Source organism: Mustela nivalis (genome assembly GCF_964662115.1).
Source record: "Mustela nivalis genome assembly, chromosome: 8".
In the NCBI taxonomy this organism is placed as follows: Eukaryota; Metazoa; Chordata; class Mammalia; order Carnivora; family Mustelidae; genus Mustela; species Mustela nivalis.
The window spans coordinates 56,070,381-56,093,519 of record NC_139027.1 but is presented as its reverse complement, the minus strand read 5'-3'; the positions used below and the strand labels follow the sequence as shown (position 1 = coordinate 56,093,519).

The window sequence follows — 23,139 nt, the reverse complement described above, 5'->3', positions numbered from 1 at the left end:
AACATAAAGTATTCTGCATCAAATCATATAATCTACATTTTCTCTTTCTTTAATTTGATTATGAACTATTACTGTGCTTTGCCATAAAATATGAAAGTTTTACATTTTGATAGTTTTTCAAATGCTGATTTTACTTTCTGTGCAAATACTTCATATCTTTCCAGCATAATTATTTAGCAGCCTTTTCGGGTTAATTATTGTCATTAACAATATGAGTCCTATGAGGGAATATCAATTAAAATATGCACAGCTGAACTTTCAAATGAGTAAATAATTTAGTTTTGGAAAATGACTGGAAACAGCAGGGTAACAGTCAAAAGGGGAACAATTATTTTAATGCTTATTTGACAAATGAGTCATTTTTACAGCAAATTAGATTCTTATCATAGCACCCCTACTGGTTACCACAGGAAAGCTGTTAACATGAGTTTTTAAAATAAAAGCTGTTAAGTTATGCATGCAAAGTTAAGGAAATCATTTGTATGAAGAAAAGGTGATTAGGATATGCATTGTTAGCTGATGGAATCCTGCCACTGGGATCTAATTAGGGCCATAAATCACACAAAATGATGTGTGTATATAGGGCTTGAAACATCAGAGTGATGCATGCCATTGACAGTGAGATGGATGATTCTTCCAACCCTGACTTTCATAGCTGTCCTTGTCTTTGTGCTAACTAGACCCTAAAGTCTTACATGATGATAGGGTAGGATAGGGGCTTTAGTCACAGGAGGTTACCACTGTAAAGGATACTGGGAAAATTCCAAGATGGATCTCCATTCTTTTCCATTAGCAAAAAGCCCAGGAAACACAGAATGGCAGTCTTCAAGTACATAGCCTTGAGATGAGCTCCAAATTGTGTTTCGTCAATTTAATATAGATTGTTCTTTTTAATTTTTAACTCAGTGATTCCAAAAGGAAGGAAGAAAAGGAGGAAGAAAGGAGGGAGGGAAGGAAGGAAGACATTTATAGAAACCATGTATTATTTCTAAGATATAATAGTACCTACTCCAGACCCCATAGGGTTCAGCAAGGGTTGAGGGCAAAGCCTTCCTAAAAGCAGAAAAACACACACATCATTTTCCCAGCTCTTTTGAAAGTGTGTTTGAGTTAAATTGCTTCCATGACTCTGCTTTCACTATCATCCTGTGGACCCCTTTCTACTGATTACAGAAGTGATACCACATTTCCTCAGCCTGTGTGGGAAGACCTCCTCTCTGCCCTGGATACAGTAAGTTGGACCAAGGCAGCCTACCAGTCATCAAAAGTTAGACCTCAATAAATTATGTAGGGAAACAGACTTCAAGAAATAATCTAGGCCATTCCCAGATCTTCCCAGCATCCCTGGAAAACTGTTGGAATTACAAGCTCTCGGGCCCCACCCCAGATCTACAGAGTCAGAATCTCTAGGGCTAGGGCCCAAAATCTGTGTTTTCACAGGTTCTCGTCACATGCACCTTTGATGCATGCCTAAGTTTGAGAAGCACTGATTTAGGCTAGTGCCTTGAAGAACTAAACTGATACTGATTCTTTCAGGTGATTACCAGAGTGATTCCAAGAAGTCTCCAGGAATTAAAATCCCTTATAAAACATCAAACTTTGTACCTTCAGTTACCCCTGTCATTCATTGTTAACTACAGGGGTAACCATGTATCTTCAATTTAATGTTTTCAGGGTCTTAGTTCTTCATGGATAAATAATGATGAAACTATGCCTATAGGGAATCAGGAATTTGGACAGATTAATTTGTAAATTACCTGCCAGTTCTTTGATCTCTGAGTTTTAATATGGCCAGGAAGATTAAAACAAGTAAAAATACATTTCAAGAATACTCTTGTTACTGTTTCCTTGAATTCTTTGGAAATTGATACTTCTGAACTATCTTTCCATGTACACATTCTTTGTAGAGAAGTGCAAATTTCAGAATTCTTCTGGGTAAACATCTACTAAGCATCTATACTTCAGGTATGAAGAGTCCTTTCAGGGTTACACCTTATATCAGCTTTTTAGAGCCCTTGGCCTCAGAAAAAAATATCTCTGGTTTTTCCTCCTCATACTACCACACCCAGTGGGATTCTGACTTAATACCTTATCATCATCATTGAGAAATATGTTCGTGTCTATCTTGAAATCCTATCCAAATCACATCTTTTAAAATTAATTAGCTATATTCTTCCCCTAATGCTAGACCTCAGTGGTTTTCTTGAACCCTCTAGTATTGATGGAATGACCATCCCCACCCACTTACCAAACCGATTCTTCAGAAGGTCATGGGTCATTGGGATGGGGTTAGGGGAGCGGGATGGGAGAATGATAGAGGGGATGGGTCAGATGGAGTCATATCCACTTTTTAACAACCATTAAAAGGGATGGTCTGTCAATGAACTATCAGGTGAGGTGTACATGGAATTCACACTTTGGAAATACCATGTGTAAGTTTCTCCCTTTGGGTGAAGTATGTAACTCATATCTAATTGAGATTTGAAGAAGGTCATCAAGATGATCTTTGTTTGAGACTTCCAGAAGGCATCACTTCCATCACATGACCTCTGTGGTGATCACAATTTCTCCAACTTCTTTCAAAAAGAGTATCTTCTACAGAAGAATCAGTGTATTTCTAGTTGGGTAGTAGACTGTCGGCTAGTTGAGGATTTTCGTTTAACAAGTGAAGAAACTAAAACCTAATGGATGAAAGGATAAAACAAAGACCGCAGGGCTTATTTATGACAGAGGTGGGCATAGAACCTAGGCTTTTGAATTCCTGGCCCAAAGCACCACAAAGGATTCTAGGACCTTGCAAGATTTAGTCACCACCAGATTAAATATCACCAAAATTATGGAATCCATGAACTTTCCTATGTATAGGAAGCTTTTTATTGTTTGCATTGTACAGATGAAGAACTGAGGTTTAGCCATCCTATAGAACTTTTCTTTGTTTACATAGGTGGGTGACCATAAAGCTTGGATGCAGACCCACAGCTGATGAGCCTGAAGCTCATTCATTGAACCATTTCACTGTGCATTGATGTGGATCATGGCTTCTTCATAAAGTGGGCACTGCAGTTTGCTTTTAAAATTTATTGTTAATTTCCAGGACTTAAAATATATGTGCTTACTCATGATAGTAGGTAGAACATGAAGGGACTCTTTCAAGGGCAAGAGTTGTAGAGATTTCCATGATAAGAGATTAACACGGTTGGAATCTCTTATATACATGTAAATAATGATAGTAAAAAGCTTGGTCTTTTCTCGTTGCCCAGGAATTTTCCTCCCTAGTTATGACCCCCAGAGGCCCCAGGTTTTTATTTTTTGCAGAGTTCTTAACTCACACTGGCCCCCTTTGGAAGAGACTTGGTATCTTCCAAGTAGCCTACACATACACATATAGTAGCCTACACAAGATCTTCCTTTGGTAGGGAAGTTAGGATTCCCAGAATTCTGGCTTCTGTTAAGATGTGGACTACTGCTAAAATCATTAATTTCCAGCTTTTCAGGTAGTTTCTGAGCATATCTACCCTAAAGACCTTAGTGACAGAAGTAGTACCCAGGCAGTAGTTGACAAAGCTAATAAACACTGGGTGGGAGAGACCCTCTTTGGATTTGGGGAAGGCACCCAAGGTTAGAACCTTAGACTGGCCATGAGGAAGACTGGATCCATATTTGTCTGTCTACTTCTTGGCTCTTGCTATCAATTTCTACTCAACTCGGGCCATACCTTCCCCCGGGAATACCTCCCAGATCATATGAATACTATCACTGGAACACCAGGTTCCTACCTTTCTTCCTCCTTCTATTTCTTTCTTCTTCTTCCTTCCCTTCTTCCTTCTTTCTGTCTCTGTTTCTCCTCTCTCCCTCTCTTTCCTTATTTCTTTGTTTCATTGGCTTTTCTTCAGGGATTTCTTTTTTTTTTTTTTCAATTTAGTATTGAGAAACCGTTTGTTCCCTGAATAAGCACTCTCAGTCATGTGCATTCAGCTTAACGAAAGGTCAAACTGTAGATATAGGTTTACTGAGGAATAAAGGTCAGCTAAGAGAAGTACACTTACACTAATCATGTCTTAGTAGTCCAGAGGAGTGAATGCAGAAGTTTGGAGTGAAGCAAATAAGTCCACTGGATGCCTCCCATCTGAGGTAGATGGTCTGTGTATGTGAGTTAAACCAGTATTTTTTGAAGAATAATCAGACTTTGTTCCTATCTGGAGGTTTATCCTGGCTGGTCTCTTGAAGGTCCTGGGAATTAGATTCACACAACTTCCTTGACTACCACTTTCATAATCCCAAATACAGCACATCTATGTTCCCAATGCTTTTTGTAAGCTGATACTTTGTCCCTCTAATTCTTTTTTTTTTTTTTAAGATTTTATTCATTTATTTGACAGACAGAGATCACAAGTAGGCAGAGAGGCAGGCAGAGAGAGAGGAAGAAGCAGGCTCCCCGCTGAGCAGAGAGCCCGATGCGGGACTCGATCCCAGGACCCTGAGATCATGACCTGAGCCGAAGGCAGCGGCTTAACTCACTGAGCCACCCAGGCGCCCTGTCCCTCTAATTCTTAAGTCACTTTCTTTCAGCACCTTCCCTTACCCTCGCCTAGCTTTTTCTGGTTCTCGGTCTTTTCATGTTCTTGCCAGCCAGAACCTCCACTGGCATGCCATAATTAGCCCTACCGCCCTTACCAGTGTCTCTTAGTCAATCAGAACTTACTCATCTTACATTCTTTTCCTTAAAGCCCTAATGGGTAACTAAAACCAACATGACAAATCAAGCACCATGAGGTGTTAATAATGCCTGATTGCTGTTTGTTAACAACCCACTATATCTTAGTGAGCTGCTGCAGTAGATTTCTTGACAGTTCAAGAGAGAAGAGATCTCCAGCAAGCAGACCTTCCTACAGTATCAGAATTACAGAGTGCACCATCTGGGCTGCCATATTATTCTATCTATTTGCTAGAACTGATCCTTGTAAGGTACTAGCCTTTGCTGGGTTTTGTTACTTGCTTGATGGCACCTGCTTTAATGTAAGAGTCAAAGCAATTCCAGTTCAGCCTTGTTAGGAAGATTTTTGAAGAATGTCAGAACGGCCTTTATGTTAGCTCTCTGGCAGTTGTAGGTTTATGTTGACTTTCTCTGGATATGCCCCAAGATTTTCCAATGCCTGTGACTGGGATGGGTAGAGGAATTCTTGATTTGATGCCCTGGGACAAGCAAGAGGTCATCCATCTTTCCAATATATTTGATATCTCTTAACTGAATTTTGCCTGTCAGTGGTTAACATTCCTACACATGGAACAAGTAGATTTCCAAATTTGTAGCAACTAGGTACAGTGTGAGTGCATGGACTAGGAACAGAAGTTGAATGAAAATTAATTATTTGCCACTACAGAGGCTTTTTCTTTTTTTGCCCTTAAAAAAAAAAAAGGATTTATTTATTTGAGAGAGAGAGAGAGACAGAGAGAGAGACAGAGATAGTGACAGGGCAAGAGAGAGCATGAGTGGGGAGGAGAAGGAGAAGCAGGTTCCCCACTGAACAGGGAGCCCACTGTGGGGCTTGATCCCAGGATCCTGGGATCATGACCTGAGCTGAAGGCAGATGCTTACCTGACTGAGCCATCCAGGTGCCCTTTTTTTACCCTTTTCAATCCGTCATCATTCAGTCATTCAGATAGTCTATGTATCTTGATTGAATTCTCACTTCACCAAATTCAAGTGATCAGGTAAGTCATGCGAAAGCAGAAGGCAATGTCAGACACTGCCCTTGCCCTCACCCTTAAGGATCTCATGATATGATCAATGCAAGAATTCCCAAAGTATGGGGTGAGGTAAAAGAGGGGTGACCACTCACCAGAATCACCTAGAAAGCTTTTTCAAAGTAGAGTTGTCTTGAAATCATGCGGTCTCTTCTGAATAGAGTTAACAGGAGCAAAACCACATTGATATCTGCATGTTGAAAATACTTGCCCAGGTAATTCTGATGCATGCCTCTGTTTAAGGACCCTTAGGTTAATGAGATAAAGCATGCAGTCATATGAAAGTTATATAGAACATGAGCCATGAGAAAGACTGCCTAGTGCCAAGTGAAGGTGAGTGGAGGACAAGGTGAGAGCATCATGGATTGGAGTGGTCTAAAGGCCTCAAATCCTATGAGTTAGGGTTTGAAAGACAGGTAGGTTTTACACAGAGCAAGATAGGAGGAGGACATTTCTTCCTCCTTACTAGTCATCATATTTCCCAAATTTGTTGAGCTATTAAAATTACATTTTGTGAAAAGGCAAATCCCCAAACTTGATCACCAAACTAAAGGGATATTGGAGCAGATACTGGGAAACTATAATGAAACAATCATAATTCCAGTAGTTAAATCGTTTTGTCAAATACTGCATTTTATCTTGATTTCAGGAATCTTGTTGGGATTTTCATATTGTGTTTGTGAAGCAGGAAGTAAAATAGTATGTTACCAATGCTTCACTTGAGGGGGTAGGGGGTAATGATGGGAGAGCTGTTAGGGTTCACCATATGGTATGAGCCTTTCTTCCATACCAATTCATAAATTTTGAATTTCATGAGAATACCTTTAAACTTTTTTGAGTAAGAGAGCACAAGATAATATACTATTGTGCAGTAGAGGTTGAGTGACTAGCCTGATAGAGCTCCCATGGGAAGAGGTGAGGACAGGGAAATAGAAGCTTGCATAGCCCAAATTCGTACAGGGAAACGTGTGTGTGATGTGAAGAGCCCAAGAAAGAACTACAAGTGTTTAATATACAGCCTGGAACTTATAATCAGAGACCCAACCCTGGGATAAGCACAGCTGCTTTTATCTGCCATTCCATGGATACCCCTGTGGGTGGCTGAACACAGACACTCTAGGAGTCATGTTCCAGGAGAAGAACTCTGCTCTCCTGTTTCTTTCCCTTTTTTTAGGTACTTTGGGAGTGGGCAGCCTATGAGATTGAGGGCATTTGCTGTCATGAGGGTCCCTGCTAGAGAGGGGAAAAATTTTGTTGGTAGTGTTAGCTGCCCAGAGAAGTGACAAAGCTGTGCTAATAACACCTGCAGACGTGGTGGGAAGATGAGACAGCTGAGATGAGCAGGAGAACCTCTGAACTAGCTAGCTCTTTGCCAGGCAATTCAGAAAGAGCTGCCAGAGTCAGTCAGGGATAAACCTAGTTATTCTTCCTAGAACAGTCACCCAAGTTTGGGAGGGATAGGTGGGCTGGGAATGGAATGTGTACTTCTTCTCTAATGCTTGTCCTTAATCTAAATGTTAGGCAATTCTGTAAAGGAACAATTAAGGAGGAAAACTTTCTGGGAAATCCTTCAGTGAAAGCCCCTTTTCCCACTTACCTCATGGGTGTTTGAACAGGTAGGACAATCTCTTTTTCGTGAGAGGAGGCCGCACCTTCAAGTAAGCCACTCTTCAAATTCTTTCCCAGGCAGACTCATCACTCTGTAAATAAACTTGTAGTCACTTTTACATAAAAGTATTTAATATATTAGTGTCTTCTGTGAAGATTGGGGCTAAAGAAAATAGACGGAATCTATTTCTGTCAGTTAGGATTGTGTTCATCTGCATGCTACAAAAACCTGGCTTTGGTGGCTTAAACTATCCAGGAGTCTGGTTTTTTTCTTTTGTTTTGTTTGTTTTAGTATTGTTTTTCAAAAAGGTCGGAGGTAGGTAGTAGCTGAAGTTGTTTCAGAGACTCAACAATGTCAAGGCTGACACCTTTGGGGTCCTCTTGGTTGGCTTTTTTCTTATGGTTCGTGGCAGGTCCAGCTGCAAATGGGCCTTCAAGGGAGGAGGAGGGTAAGCAAGGAGAGGTGCGTTAGGCACATTTGTCTCTTTTTATCAGAACAATGAAAGTATTGAAGAAGCCTCTTCCTCTAATCCAGCAGACCTCTGACCGTTGACCCAGACCTGGGCATGCGATCTTTAGTGAAAGCTGAAAAAAATGACTCATTTCTCCTTCCAAGCTGGAGGGGATTGGAGTAGCAAGGGAGAAGGGGGCTGGAAATGACTTTTGCCAAATATCAGTGTATGCCTTACTACTCAGGTCATTAAATTAAAGTAGGGATTCTCAACCTGGCTGGACATTAGAATCAACCAAGGGAACTTTAAAGATCAGAAGCCTGGACCATATCCCCAGACCAATTTCATTTAGACCTCTTGGGGGTGGGACACAGGCATCAGAATTTTTTAAAGCTCCTCCGATCAGTTTAGTGTTCAGTGAGACTGGAAACTACTAACATAGTTCACTCTCCAGGATGTTTCTTTTTAATAACTTCCCTAGGTAATATGGGTGTAGGTGACTCACAAGGCCTTTTGAAAAACATTGTTAAACTCTCATTCATTGGCAACCTTATTTACTAACTCAGAAGTACCTACTGAATGCCTCCCATGTTTATGGATATAGGATATATCCAGATATATGGATATAGGAGAAAAATAAGAATGGATTTATGCTTTATGCCCTTTGGTTACCTCTAATGTCTTCTAATAGTATAGTACTTCACAATGACAGCACTTTTATACAAAATCTAATTTAGGCTTCAGAGCTAGACTATGAGGCCCTATAACAATATAAAGAAAATTGATACTCAAGAAGGTGACGTGGGTTTCACCAACTCATTTAGCTATGAGCTGATGTGTGCCAGCTGAGTATGTCTGTGGAAAAGAAGTTTTCAGTCTTTGCATTCAGTGGTCACATAGACTAGAGCTAGACTTGCAAACTGAAATACATTTTGCAAATGTACCCAAAGTGAGTGATGCAGGAATATGACAAGCATTGACCAGTTACTATCTAAAAACAATATTGTCGGCGCTGTACTGTATGCACTTTTAGATCTTCATAACAAGGCTATTGTTGGGTGCTGTGATCTCCACATGATTTATGAGGAAACTGGAGGCTTAATTACTTGTCTAAGGCCATACTGTTGCTGGAAAGAGGAGATAAGAGTTGAACTCCTGCATCTAGTTCCAAACCTGTGCTCTTAACTAAGAGCTACCTTATATAGGTTTTTCATAGATAAAGGGGCCCAGCCAAGAGCACTAGTGGGAACTGAAATTCAGTCCAATTTTTGTTTGCCATGCCTCTATTCTGGCACAAGACTGTATACTCCAAGAGGGACAGTGTTTTCTGTAATTCCTTTGCAGATAACCTGTAGAATATATGTGTTTTAGTCTTAATGAATGTTTCAATCTCCTTACTGGTTATGGGTCTGTTCAGGCTTTCTATTTCTTCCTGGTTCAGTTGTGGTAGTTTATATGTTTCTAGGAATGCATCCATTTCTTCCAGATTGTCAAATTTGTTGGCGTGGAGTTGCTCATAGTATGTTCTTATAATAGTTTGTATTTCCTTGGTGTTAGTTGTGATCTCTCCTCTTTCATTCATGATTTTATTTATTTGGGTCCTTTCTCTTTTCTTTTTGATAAGTCTGGCCAGGGGTTTATCAATCTTATTAATTCTTTCAAAGAACCAGCTCCTAGTTTCGTTGATTTGCTCTATTGTTTCTTTGATTTCTATTTCATTGATTTCTGCTCTGATCTTTATGATTTCTCTTCTCCTGCTGGGCTTAGGGTTTCGTTCTTGTTCTTTCTGAAGCTCCTTTAGGTGTAGGGTTAGGTTGTGTACCTGAGACCTTTCTTGTTTCTTGAGAAAGGCTTGTACCACTATATATTTTCCTCTCAGGACTGCCTTTGTTGTGTCCCACAGATTTTGAACCGTTGTATTTTCATTATCATTTGTTTCCATGATTTTTTTCAATTCTTCTTTAATTTCCCGGTTGACCCATTCATTCTTTAGAAGGATACTGTTTAGTCTCCATGTATTTGGGTTCTTTCCAAACTTCCTCTTGTGGTTGAGTTCTAGCTTCAGAGCATTGTGGTCTGAAAATATGCAGGGAATGATCCCAATCTTTTGATACCGGCTGAGTCTTGATTTAGGACCGAGGATGTGATCTATTCTGGAGAATGTTCCATGTGCACAGAATGTGTATTCTGTTGCTTTGGGATGAAATGTTCTGAATATATCTGTGATGTCCATCTGGTCCAGTGTGTCGTATAAGGCCTTTATTTCCTTGTTGATCTTTTGCTTGGATGATCTGTCCATTTCTGTGAGGGGAGTGTTAAAGTCCCCTACTATTATTGTATTATTGTTGATGTGTTTCTTTGATTTTGTTATTAATTGGTTTATATAGTTGGCTGCTCCCACGTTGGGGGCCTAGATATTTAAAATTGTTAGATCTTCTTGTTGGACAGATCCTTTGAGTATGATATAGTGTCCTTCCTCATCTCTTATTATAGTCTTTGGCTTAAAATCTAATTGATCTGATATAAGGATTGCCACTCCTGCTTTCTTCTGATGTCCATTAGCATGGTAAATTCTTTTCCCCGCCTCACTTTAAAACTGGAGGTGTCTTCGGGCTTAAAATGAGTTTCTTGTAGGCAACATATAGATGGGTTTTGTTTTTTTATCCATTCTTATACCCTGTGTCTTTTGATTGGGTCATTTAGCCCATTCACATTCAGGGTAACTATTGAGAGATATGAATTTAGTGCCATTGTATTGCCTGTAAGGTGACTGTTACTGTATATGGTCTCTGTTCCTTTCTGATCTATCACTTGTAGGCTCTCTCTTTGCTTAGAGGACCCCTTTCAATATTTCCTGTAGAGCTGGTTTGGTGTTTGCAAATTCTTTCAGTTTTTGTTTGTCCTGGAAGCTTTTAATCTCTCCTTCTATTTTCAATGATAGCCTAGCTGGATATAGTATTCTTGGATGCATGTTTTTCTCATTTAGGGCTCTGAAAATATCATGCCAGCTCTTTCTGGCCTGCCAGGTTTCTGTGGATTAGTCAGCTGCCAATCTAATATTTTTACCATTGTATGTTACAGACTTCTTTTCCTGTGCTGCTTTCAGGATTTTCTCTTTGTCACTGAGACTTGTAAATTTTACTATTAGGTGACAGGGTGTGGGCCTATTCTTATTGATTTTGAGGGGCGTTCTCTAAATCTCCTGAATTTTGATGCTCGTTCCCTTTGCCATATTGGGGAAATTCTCCTCAATAATTCTCTCCAGTATACCTTCTGCTCCCCTCTCTCTTTCTTCTTCTTCTGGAATCCCAATTATTCTAATGTTGTTTCATCTTATGGTGTCACTTATCTCTCGAATTCTCCCCGTGTGGTCCAGTAGCTGTTTGTCCCTCTTTTGCTCAGCTTCTTTATTCTCTGTCATTTGGTCTTCTATATCACTAATTCTTTCTTCTGCCTCATTTATCCTAGCAGTTAGAGCCTCCATTTTTGATTGCACCTCATTAATAGCTTTTTTGATTTCAACTTGGTTAGATTTTAGTTCTTTTATTTCTCCAGAAAGGGCTTTTATATCTCCCGAGAGGGTTTCTCTAATATCTTCCATGCCTTTTTTGAGCCCGGCTAGAACCTTGAGAATTGTCATTCTGAATCTAGATCTGACGTATTACCAATGTCTGTATTGATTAGGTCCCTAGCCTTCGGTACTGCCTCTTGTTCTTTTTTTTGTGGTGAATTTTTCTGCCTTGTCATTTTGTCCAGATAAGAGTATATGAAGGAGCAAGTAAAATAGTAAAAGGGTGGCAAAAACCCCAGGAAAGTATGCTTTAACCAAATAAGAAGAGATCCCAAATCGTGAGTGGGGAGAAAGGGGATGAAAAAAGGTTCAAAAAGAAAGAAAGAAAAAAAAATAAAAGAATTAAAAAAAGAAAACAAATAAAGAAAAGTATAAAAAATTAAAAAAATATATATTAGATAAACTAGTTAAAAACGTTAAAAAAGAAAAGGGTAAAAGTTAAAAAAATTTTTAGCAGAAGAAGAGAAAAAAAAATGAAAAAGAAAAAAATTAAATTAACTGTAAGTCTAGAAAATCACAGGGAGAAAGCCATGAGTTCCGTACTTTGCTTTCTCCTCCTCTGGAATTCTACTGCTCTCCTTGGTATTGAAACTGCATTTCTTGGTAGGTGAACTTGGTCTTGGCTGGATTTCTTGTTGATCTTCTTGGGGAGGGGCCTCTTATAGTGATTCTCAAGTGTCTTTGCCCCGGGCGGAATTGCACCGCCCTTACCAGGGGCCTCTGAGTAATCCGCTAGGGTTTGCTTTCAAGAGCTTTTGTTCCCTGAGCGCTTTCCGTAGAGTTCCGGAGGATGGGAATACAAATGGCAGCCTCCTGGTCTCCGGCCCGGAGGAGCCAAGAGCCCGGGGTTCCACTCCTCAGTGCGCCCTCAGAGAACAGCGCCCATTAACTCCCGTCTGCCTGACCTCCGGCCGGGCTCCGAGCTCACCGAGTCTGTGGCCGGTTCAAGGTAACACCGAGCTGTGAGTTCACTGTTAACTCTGTCTCTGTAGCGGTTCCCGTTCCAATACCCGCAAGCTCTGCGACACTCAGACACCCCCGATCCTTCTGTGACCCTGCGGGACCTGAGGCCACACTGACCCCACGTGTGCTTAGCCCCGGTTTAGCCTCTGGAGCGATTTCCCTCAGCAGAACAGACTTTTAAAAGTCCTGATTTTGTGCTCCGTTGCTCCGCCGCTTGCTGGGAGCCGGCCCATCCCCCCAGAGTCTATCTTCCCATGGCTTTGGATTCACTTCTCCGCCGGTCCTACCTTTCAGAAAGTGGTTGTTTTTCTGTTTCCAGAATTGCTGTTCTTCTTCTCTTTGATCTGCCGATGGATTTGCAGGTGTTTGCAATTTTTAGATAAGCTATCTAGCTGATCTCCTGCTAGCTGATGTAGTCTCAGCCTGCTACTTCTCCACCATCTTGACTCCTCCGGAAATTGTGTTTTTGTGATGGAAAATAACTTACCCAGATGGCAAAATGATGGGCAAGTGCCTGAACTGACCCTCCACTGAAAACAGCTAATTATGCAAGTAGAAACCTAAGATATTTTTATGTAATTTTCCATGAGCTTGTAAGAAACTAGGGAATATTCAGGCATAGAATATTCATGGAATATAGGAATATTCCATGAGCTTGTAAGAAACTAGGGAATATTCAGGGAATATTCAGGCATAGAAGGAGGGAGTCCATTTACTGTCAGGGGTGAAAGACTGTCTTCCTTGTTTGAATGGAGGTTTCAGTCCTTGGATTCCCCGTGAGAAGATTTTCTTGGGTATCCATGCTCACATAAAGTCAGCCAGAAGGGAAGTAGCAAGCACAAAGCAATTTATTCAAGTGAAAGTATATTCTCAACATTGGAGATTCAGCAGATTCTGTGAAGTGGAACCTACTGTTACGCTGTTTTGGAATTGGATATTATTGGGTTATCTGGGCTGCAGGAGCTGTGACTGCAGTGGAGTGGTTTCTAAAGGAGGCTGCTTCCAGTCATTTGGGAAACACCTCACACAGGTTGGTAGGGGGGTTTTGACCCAATACAGTTTGTACCAGAACACAAGGCAGCCTTTCTCAGTATGGGGGAGGGACTGTACCTGCAATGAAAATATATTATAATGAATTTAGGAGTTACTGCAGGGCAGAGGTGGAAGAGGAGAGTGCATGTTCTGTACCTGTGGCTGTTTGGTCTGTCAGGCCAAAGGTGTTGGAAGTCACAAGGTCATTGACTCTAGCTCATGTCCTCAAGGACTTGGGACTCTGTTTCAGGGCATTCCTTCCACTGCTCAGGTCTGACTTCAACCTAACAGTACCATGAGGGCATATTTCTGGGTAAAACTAATCATTATTTTTCAGGTTCTCATGGGGCTGGGATTTGGAAGACAAAGCTCAGGGCTTACACAAGGTAGGGAATCCATAAGAACACATTCCAGAAATGCGGAGCTCCATGCAGCTGCTCCAGCAGTGCCAGTGGGAATTAAAAATAAAACAATTGATCCACTCAGAACTACAGGAAAAATCAGCTCAAACTTTGGCAGTGAGCTAGTGAGGGAAAACTTTTCCTTCAAAATTGGTAATCATAAGCCATCTGTCATGAAGCTTTGAAGATCAAATTCATATCATCTGGGTGACCTAAAATATCTGAAGCTGGTAAATTTTTTTTTAAGTTTTTTAGTCTCCATTCATAGACAGAAGCAAATGGTGATCTCTTTTTGAGGAATCCACCTCTATCCTAGGCCTCAAAAGATTTTCCACAGCTAAAATTGTACAGGTAATCAGCTCTTTATAGTAAAAAAAAAAAAAAAATCATTAAACATAAAAAGAAATAAGACATTATTAACAGGAGGCAGCAGAAACAATAGATAATAAAATAAGACCTTAAAAAATTCAGTTTTTGGGACTATGGGCCACAGAATACAGAATAATATGTTTTAGCACAACAAAGGAAATAGTCAACAAAATAAAGATGCAACCCACGGAATGGGAGAAGATATTTTCAAATGACGGTACAGACAAGAGGTTGATAGCCAGGATCTATAAAAAACTCCTCAAACTCCACACACACAAAACAGACAATCATATCAAAAAAAATGGGCAGAAGATATGAACAGACACTTCTCCAATGAAGACATACAAATAGCTATCAGACACATGAAAAAATGTTCATTATCACTAGCCATCAGGGAGATTCAAATTAAAACCACATTGAGATACCACCTACACTAGTTAGAATGGCCAAAATTAGCAACACAGGAAACAACATGTGTTGGAGAGGATGTGGAGAAAGGGGGACCCTCTTACACTGTTAGTGGGAATGCAAGTTGGTGCAGCCACTTTGGAGAACAGTGTGGAGATTCCTCAAGAAATTAAAAACAGGGCTTCCCTATGACCCTGCCATTGCACTCCTGGGTATTTACCCCAAAGATACAGATGTACTGAAAAGAAGGGCCATCTGTACCCCAATGTTTATAGCAGCAATGGCCACAGTTGCCAAAGTGTGGAAAGAACCAAGATGCCCTTCAACAGACGAATGGATAAGGAAGATGTGGTCCATATACACTATGGAGTATTATGCCTCCATCAGAAAGGATGAATACCCAACTTTTGTAGCAACATGGACAGGACTGGAAGAGATTATGCTGAGTGAAGTAAGTCAAGCAGAGAGAGTCAATTATTATATGGTTTCACTTATTTGTGGAGCATAACAAATAGCATGGAGGACATGGGGAGATGGAGAGGAGAAGGGAGCTGAGGGAAATTGGAAAGGGAGGTGAACCATGAGAGACTATGGATTCTGAAAAACAACCGGAGGGTTTTGAAGGGGCGGGGTTGGGAGGATGGGGGAACCAAGAGGTGGGTATTGGGGAGGGCATGTATTCCATGGAGCACTGGGTGTGGTGCAAAAAAAATGAATACTGCTACACTGAAAAGAAATTTTAAAAAAAGAGAATAATATGTTTTATAAGATGGAGTGGAGTATGGGTAAAGAGCAAGCAGATTGATACAAAGAGTTTCTAGACATAAAAAATACAGTATTTTTGTGTTGTATAACATTCTATTGATAGGATATTTGCTTGATACAGTTCTGTTTCTCTTTCCCTAATGTTTCCATTTGGATATCAATTTATACATGATCATGATGTTCTCAGTCATAGACCTGTACCCCTGGGGCAAATAATATATTATATATTAATTTTTAAAAAAAGAAAGAAAGACACAACCACAGCAAAAACCAATGCATATTTCTGTTTAATAACTTGATAGTTTTCTCCGGGAGGTAGCTCAGTGTGTGAATGTTTATTTACTATAAGCTCTAGTAAAAATTCCATTTTTGTAGGGTTGTTCTGAGTAGAGAGTAGTGATTAAGACCTTGCCCCTCCTGGAGTCAGACTGACTGGATTCATATCCTGTCTCTAGCACTTACTAGTTCTGTGATCTTGAGCAAGTTTTATTCTCTCATGTGCCTCAATTTCCTCATTATCAAAAAGGGGAATCTGGTAGTACATGTCTCTTAGTGTTGAAGGGGTGAATGAGACAATGTATATGAAGTGTTTTGCATATGGTTGGCACACAGTGGGTGTTAACTATTATGATTATATTGTGTAGTAATGTCTGGTACATAGCAGGCAGCCCATAAATAACATTCTATTAAGTATTATTTTTAATCAGAAATTATATGAATTTATTTTGTTAAGAATGGCATCTGTTAATTTTAAGCCAGAAAGTGCCTTATATTTTATTTAGTCCAATCCTCTAACTTAACAGGCAAAAAACTTCTGAGAGGTGGAGTTTGAGTCAGAAGCAGTCTTCCTGTCTTCTAAATCTGTACAAATGGCAGAAAAGGAGAGAGAAAACAATATATAAAGATTTTAAACATTAGTGGGTGAATCAGACCTTTATTCTTCTGCAATAAAAAGACATATTTATGTTTCTCTCATGGAGCAGGACTGCCAGTGGGGCTGCCTGGAATTGCCCGGAATAGGCAGAGGTTTTAGGAGATGCTCAATCTGGGAGCTGCTCCCCTCTCCTGGGAGTATGGCTAGAAGCAAGCTGGGTGGTGAGCCCAGCCAGTGAAGTGCAAGCAAAGCCAAACATTGAGAAAGGTTAAACAGAGAAAGGAGAGGTTTATGAGAGACCAAGAAAAGGGAGGTAGAGGAGGAAGAAGGAGGCAGAGGAGGGGGTTGGAGGAGAAGGTGAAAGAAAAAAAAAAAAGGTGTTTAGACATTCTATATTAGAAGAAGAGAACACTGTGGCCAATTTATTAATATTACCTTTAAAATCATGTCATTTTCATGTTCTTCTAGAGGTTGTACACATAGTTGTTGAGTTTGAATGGATTGTAAAATATGCCCCCAAAGCAGTGTGAATACTCCCCTGTCATGAAACCAATTAAGTTTCTGTCAAAAAAAAAATGTAATAACTTTTCATTATAAAAGAGATCTTCTCTGTGTAAGGGATATAGGTGCCTTTGGAAAGCAGTTTCTATACTGCGGGTTTTTTTTTTTTTTTTCCATTTTGTTTCGTTTTGTTTTTTTAAGCAACCTTGAGACAGTTTACAAGGCTGAAAGATCTGAGTGTATTGCTAAGGTAGTTGGGAGCTTGATGTAACTAATTAAGTCCTCTATAGAAATTAGTTTTAACAAGTTCTGCCAGATGCTCTTATTGGAAATAGCTGCTTGGGGATTAGGAATGTTGGGACAAAAATGAATAAAGTGGAAACTTAGCTACTTGTAGTTGTAGAGAAAGAGAAAATAAGGTTTGTGTACTCTCTGCTGTCACATGAAGAGAAAGGAAGAAGAAGCTCTGAGCACTGAATTCATTTCAACAGCCTGGATGAGGTACCTAGAATACTAGTTAGTGAGACTGAGAGAGAATATATGGATGTTAGCAAAGCCCAGAGGGCTGTTTGAATGTGAAGGAACGCAGAAGTTTTGGACAAATTGCTGAGAGGGGACTTTGATGTCAAGCTTGGCAATTTAGATAAGGTGATTTAAAGAAAAGGTAAGAATTAGTGTAAAAGGTACAAAGTTATACCTTAGATGTTAATTTCTTTACAGTTTGCTCTAAAATATAATCTTCGAGATTATTCATTTAACATGGCAATTGGCATCATATATATGGAAGGCAATTCTGTTTCTACTTAGCATTTTTATTCTGAAGGAATTTATGCTAGAGGACAAGGAAATATTAGGTGACTTAGAGATGTAGCTCTTTTTGATGTATCAGTGGTGGGAAAATAAGGTGGTAAGGAGGCCTAATAAGTCTATAAAGAAAAACGTATTAGTAGAGATCTACTTCTGAATAGTAGGCAAAACCAAAGGTTTTTGTTTGGCTCAAGTGACTGTAGCAGGACTGCCACTTGGTGGCAGCATACTTAAAATGTGCCTACTGGTTTTTGAGTTGGGGTGATGAATAAAAAGTTCTTTTAAAAGTTGAAACTGTGAAATAAAGGTTATGAAGTGACAAAGAAGTTATAGCAATAGTGCTTGAATGGCTTAAATATGGCCAAGAAAATATAAAGTATCTCTTGTGTTACTAAGAATGAACACAGGGCTAGAAGATACAAATATATATATTATTTAGTCATATTCTGTTCAGTTCTTGAAATTGTATCTATTTATTTTGGGTTTTTGCCTTGAATTTTTATTTTGTATATCTATAGCCCTTATATTTGAGTTATTTTTGAAGTTGTCACTTTCCTTCCTTTGGGGGGGCAGCTAGGGAGAAAAAAAACCCTTGAGTTATGATTAATTGATCTTTTGTAGACCCGGGAAGTTATTCTCTTTTGACTCTTTAATCACTGGATCACAAAATTAAGTGGGGAAAAACTATAGATATTTACTTTTCTTTACTCTAGAGGAGAAAAATATTTCTATGTCAGAGAGATTTTTTTTTTTTTTTTTTTTTTTTGGTTTTGTAGCTTGTTTTTATTTGTTCTTAACATGAAAATCCATGAGCTGAACTACTGGCTTGTTTTATGCTTAGCTCAAAGAATGTTCTGTTGTTCCAGATTTGTCTAGTTCAGTAATGTGGGAAAAATATATAAGGTCAATACTAACTGAACCAAGGTATAACACTGAGTCTAAATTTTGGGAAAAAAAATACTTCCATTGGTAAGTTCACTGTAAATGTTAATATTTGTGTTTGCTGCATTTTACCCTAGTTTTGTCTTCTTAGTTTGGTAGATTTAAATTCCTCATAGGAAATTATGCAAATGTAGAAAATATAAATATAGAGTTATAAAACATATTTAATTTACAATATCCTGAAATGATTTTATTTTTGCTGCACTTACTGAAACATACTTAGTGCTGCTCAGGCTTTTTCTGTACCATACCACATAATGATTTGTAATTCTAGATTTACTATGCTCATTTAGTCCCTTCTCTCTAACAGATGAGAACCTGAGACATAGAATGTCAGTGCCTGGCTCACTGGCAGCTGCCTTCTTCAGGTGGCAGCAGGATCTGGTTGACAAAGTCTGTCCATGATTCAAACATGGAATTATGATCTAGAGCTAATAATTGAGTAATAATTTATTATAAGAACGTGGTTGGTCTAGATTGGCTTCTATATAACTATTGCACAATAAAATGAGAACCTGAAGTCTCTGTCTGGTCATCTTCAGAGGTTAGGCTGTTGTGCCTCAGGGACAAATGTCCTCTAAAAACAGAAGGGAAAAATTATTATTTAAAGCCAGTACTGAGGGGCGCCTGGGTGGCTCAGTGGGTTGGACTGCTGCCTTCACCTCGGGTCGTGATCTCAGGGTCCTGGGATGGAGTCCTGCATCGGGCTCTCTGCTCAGCGGGGAGCCTGCTTCCCTCTCTCTCTCTCTCTCTCTGCCTGCCTCTCCATCTACTTGTGATCTCTCTCTGTCAAATAAATAAATAAATAAATCTTCTAAATAAATAAATAAATAAATAAAGCCAGTACTGACTAGAGCATCTTCTGCCCATGGAGGAACGCAGTGTAATTCACATCAGTGAGACCAGAAATACTGACACTGTATCCCTCCTATATCCGTCCAGATGGGGGGCCAGAATGTGTGAGGCCTGGAGCAAATGTTGCAGGATGTACATTAGGCTTTTGGTGTGGCCAAAGAACAGCCTGTGGGTGGGTACTGTAAAGAGTAGACTTGGTCTTCAAAATGGAAGATTCTTTTTTCTTTTTTTTTTTTCCCCTTCTCTTTGTTTTTGTTTTTGAGCAGCTTGAGGTCAGGGAGACAGGGAGAAGAAAGGAGAGCCATATAATGTGACATGAGATTTATTCACAGAGAGACTAAGAACTGCAAGAGAAATGGAGGTCCGACACTAAAATACACACTATTTGCAGTGCTGCGCTATAACCATCCTTCATCACTCCAGATCTTCAGTGAAGTCCCCAACCCATACACGTTCTTTGTGAAAGTGGTTTTTGGTTTTTGTGTTTGTTTTGTAGCAGTCAAGAACAGTGCTGAGTTCTCTCCCAGGGTTGATCTAAAACATGCAGGAATGGGACAGCTGTGGGATTTGGGCTGCTGTGGGATGGAGGATGTGGGATGGTCAGTTGACACCTAAAATTTAATGGTTGGTCCTCTGGTTGGTCAGTCTATGTTGGTATTTTCTGGGTATAGAGAATGAAGAAATAATTAAAATCTAAAACTCGGACTATCTGAAAGGAATTATGAATGCTCTGTGTCTGCAATGAAACTAGATAAATTTTGGAATCAAGTTCATGGAGTATAATAAGAGGCTTTGAATTTTTGTGAAGTAAATGTAAGGCAACTTCTTTTGGGGGGGGAGTTGTTTTATTTTTGAACCCGCCAGACTGGCCTTTTGTTCTCTTAAAGGCAGACCTAGTTGGGGGACAGTCTCTTCTTCTTTTGGAATCCTGTCCAAGTTATCAGACAGGCTTGGGTAGGTCTTTTCCTTCAGGCTAAGGAGAGGTGTGGTTAGTGTGGTAACCAGCAACCCCTGCTTCACTAATAATAGTCTAAGGGTTTAGTCACCCCTGAGAGCATACTCTCCACTCTGCTTAAAAATATAAGAGAGGAAAGAAAAGCATACAGTAGGAGGTAAAATGAAAACCCCATTTCAACAAATGTCCTTGCAGCTTCTCACATTCCATATTGCAGCCCTCACTGACCCATATATATGACAAATATATGCTGAACATCCACTTCATGCTGGACACTGTTTTCTACCTGTTGGGGATGGGAGTGGTAGGTTAAAAAGGTTTGTGCCTTCAGAGAGGTACAATTTAGGGTGACCAAAGACCGTAGACCTGGAAGCAGATGCCCAGGGCAAGTGCAGATAGGGAGAGGTATAGGGAGGAAAAGAAGACAGGGCAATGGGAATGAATGAGTGCAAATGGGGCTAATTTGGATTAAGTGGTCGGGGGTCTTCGGAGATGAGATGAACTTGGAGAAAATTTGAATAGAAAGGTGATGGGGATGCAAACATCTGGGGATGCAGTGGTCCAGGGATGGGCAACAGAAAGTGCCGTAAGGTAGGAGTGAGTATGATGTGTTCAAGGAACCCAAAGAAAGGCTGTGAATCAGAGAAAGTGGGATAAAATGAATGGAAGAGATAAAGATGGGCCACAGAAAGAGTCTGATGTTCTAAAACTGCAGTAAGAAGCCATTGGAGGACTCCAGGCAGGGAATATTATGATAGAACTACCCTTTCCTGAGATCAGTTTCAATGTAAATGCATAAAGAGATTGTGGTGTGTTCATGGAATATACTGCAGAAGAGAAAACAAATGAACTGTAGATCCATGCTAGTAATAATATGGATGCAACTAAAAAATGTAATGTTAAGTGAAAGAAGAAAGTCACAGAACATATGCAGCATTATTCCATTTACTTAAAGTCCAAAAGTAGGCAAAACTGATCCATAAATTTTGAGAGAGCACTTTGGGCTCACTAAAACATGAAAATAAATAGCTCCTTTCTTTGGTATATCCATGTATGTAAATGCACAGGAGAAGGACTAGACTGATAAAACCCCAAAACTTATGACCCGGGGTACCCTAGATGAGCAAAATAGAATGGGTAGGAGGAGAGGGGATGGTTAAGAGGTACTTAAACCTTACCTGTAGTTTTTGAACTTTACACTCATAGTGAAGGTACTAGTTTCCTGTGACTGCTATAGCAAAGTACCACAAACTTGGCGGCTTAAGACAACACACATTTATTTTCTCACAGTCTGGAGGCCAGAAGCCTAAATCTGTTTCATGGGGCCAAACCTAGGCTGTCGGTAGGCCTGTCTTTCGCAGGAGAAGCTGTTCCTTGCTTCTTCCAGTTTCTAGTGGCGACCTGCATCTCCCAGCTTGTGTCTGCATCACTTTCATCTCTGCCTGCTTCCATGCTCACATTCCCTTTTCCTCTTGTGTATATGCCTCATGACTTTCCTTTTCTCTTAGAAGAAAAGGTGCATTTTGGAGGCCCACTCACATAATCTAGGATTATCTCTTCACCCGAAGATCCGTAACTTCATCACGGCTGCAAGGACCCTTTTTCCCCAATCAGGTCACATTTACAGGCACAGGGTTAAGACATGGATGTCTTTTGGGGGGCTATTTTCAGCCTCCCATAGGCCATTTATGTACTTGTTTACATAATTTGAAAGAAAAATGTTTTTGAAAGTGGATGGAAAACAAAGCCCCTGGCTGTTGAAGATCACATGGGAGGTGACTGGGCTTGCCTGGGTGAGGGGAGACAGTAGCCTGGGTTAGGAGGTGGCGGTAGAGATGCGAAGAGTGGAAGGAATTGAGACACAGTGTGGAATTCAGGTTTTGGAATGGCCAGTGGGTCAGATGCAGAGGAAGAGGGACAAAGGAAGAAACAAGGATGACCTATGTTCTTGGTTCGAGAAGCTAAGAGGTGCCATTTACTGATGCGAGGAACAGGTTGTAGGGGACAGGTTTAGAGAGACAATTGGGAACTTCTGGTATAGCATACTTGTAATATGCTAAATATATTTTCTGCCTTTTATTTCCTTATTTACTTATTTATTTTAAAGAGGTTTTTAAATTTATCTGACAGGGAGAGACACAGCCAGAGAGGGAACACAAAGAGGGGAAGTGGGAGAGGGAGAAGCAGGCTCCCTGCCGAGCAGGGAGCCCAATGCGGGGCTCAATCCTAGGACTCTGGGCTCTTGACCTGAGCTAAAGGCAGATGCTTAACAACTGAGCCACCCAGGTGCCCCTATTTTCTGCCTTTTAAAAAATGATCAGAATTACTGAACTGGGAGAATTTAGCATTTAAATAAATGGAGTGATTTCTCATTATGGGTTATCAAGGCCTGAGAAAGAGGTTTAGTAAGATACAAGGAAGGCAAATGTTGAGTAGATAGTGCACAGAGCACAGGGCTCCTTTAGCACCTTGAGTGACACAAAGAAATATAGACAGTGGCTGCTCTAATGGCAATAAACAAAAATGGGCAGGTCTTGGGCTCTGAGGCCTACGGATTGCTCCCATGCAGCTGACCTGTGATATTTGCTCTTCACAGTGACTGGAGCTCTTGTTTTGTGGTTTCTACCTGTGTATAGAACACTAGGACAAAGGAATATTTTATTTGCATCTTCTCACCTTACCGCTAATAGCAACAACACTGCTTATAGAAAACAAATTGTTTTATTTTGCAAATTCTGTACTTTTCTCTGACCTAGTATGGGCTTTGGAGTCAGACGGATGAAGTCCCAGGTCTGGAGACCAGCCCCGCCACTTACCACGTGACCCTGGGCTTGTTACCCAGTCTCTCCAGGCCTGCACTTCCTCATGGGGTAGTTGTGAAGGTCAGAGTA

The 23,139-nt window shown here is 40.2% G+C and overlaps 1 protein-coding gene across 1 annotated transcript in view; it reads left to right on the top strand.

Annotated features, from left to right (window-relative positions):
- MEIS1 (Meis homeobox 1) overlaps positions 1-23,139 on the top strand; it is a 677,893-nt gene that overhangs the window by 150,849 nt on the left and 503,905 nt on the right. The window lies entirely within an intron of this gene.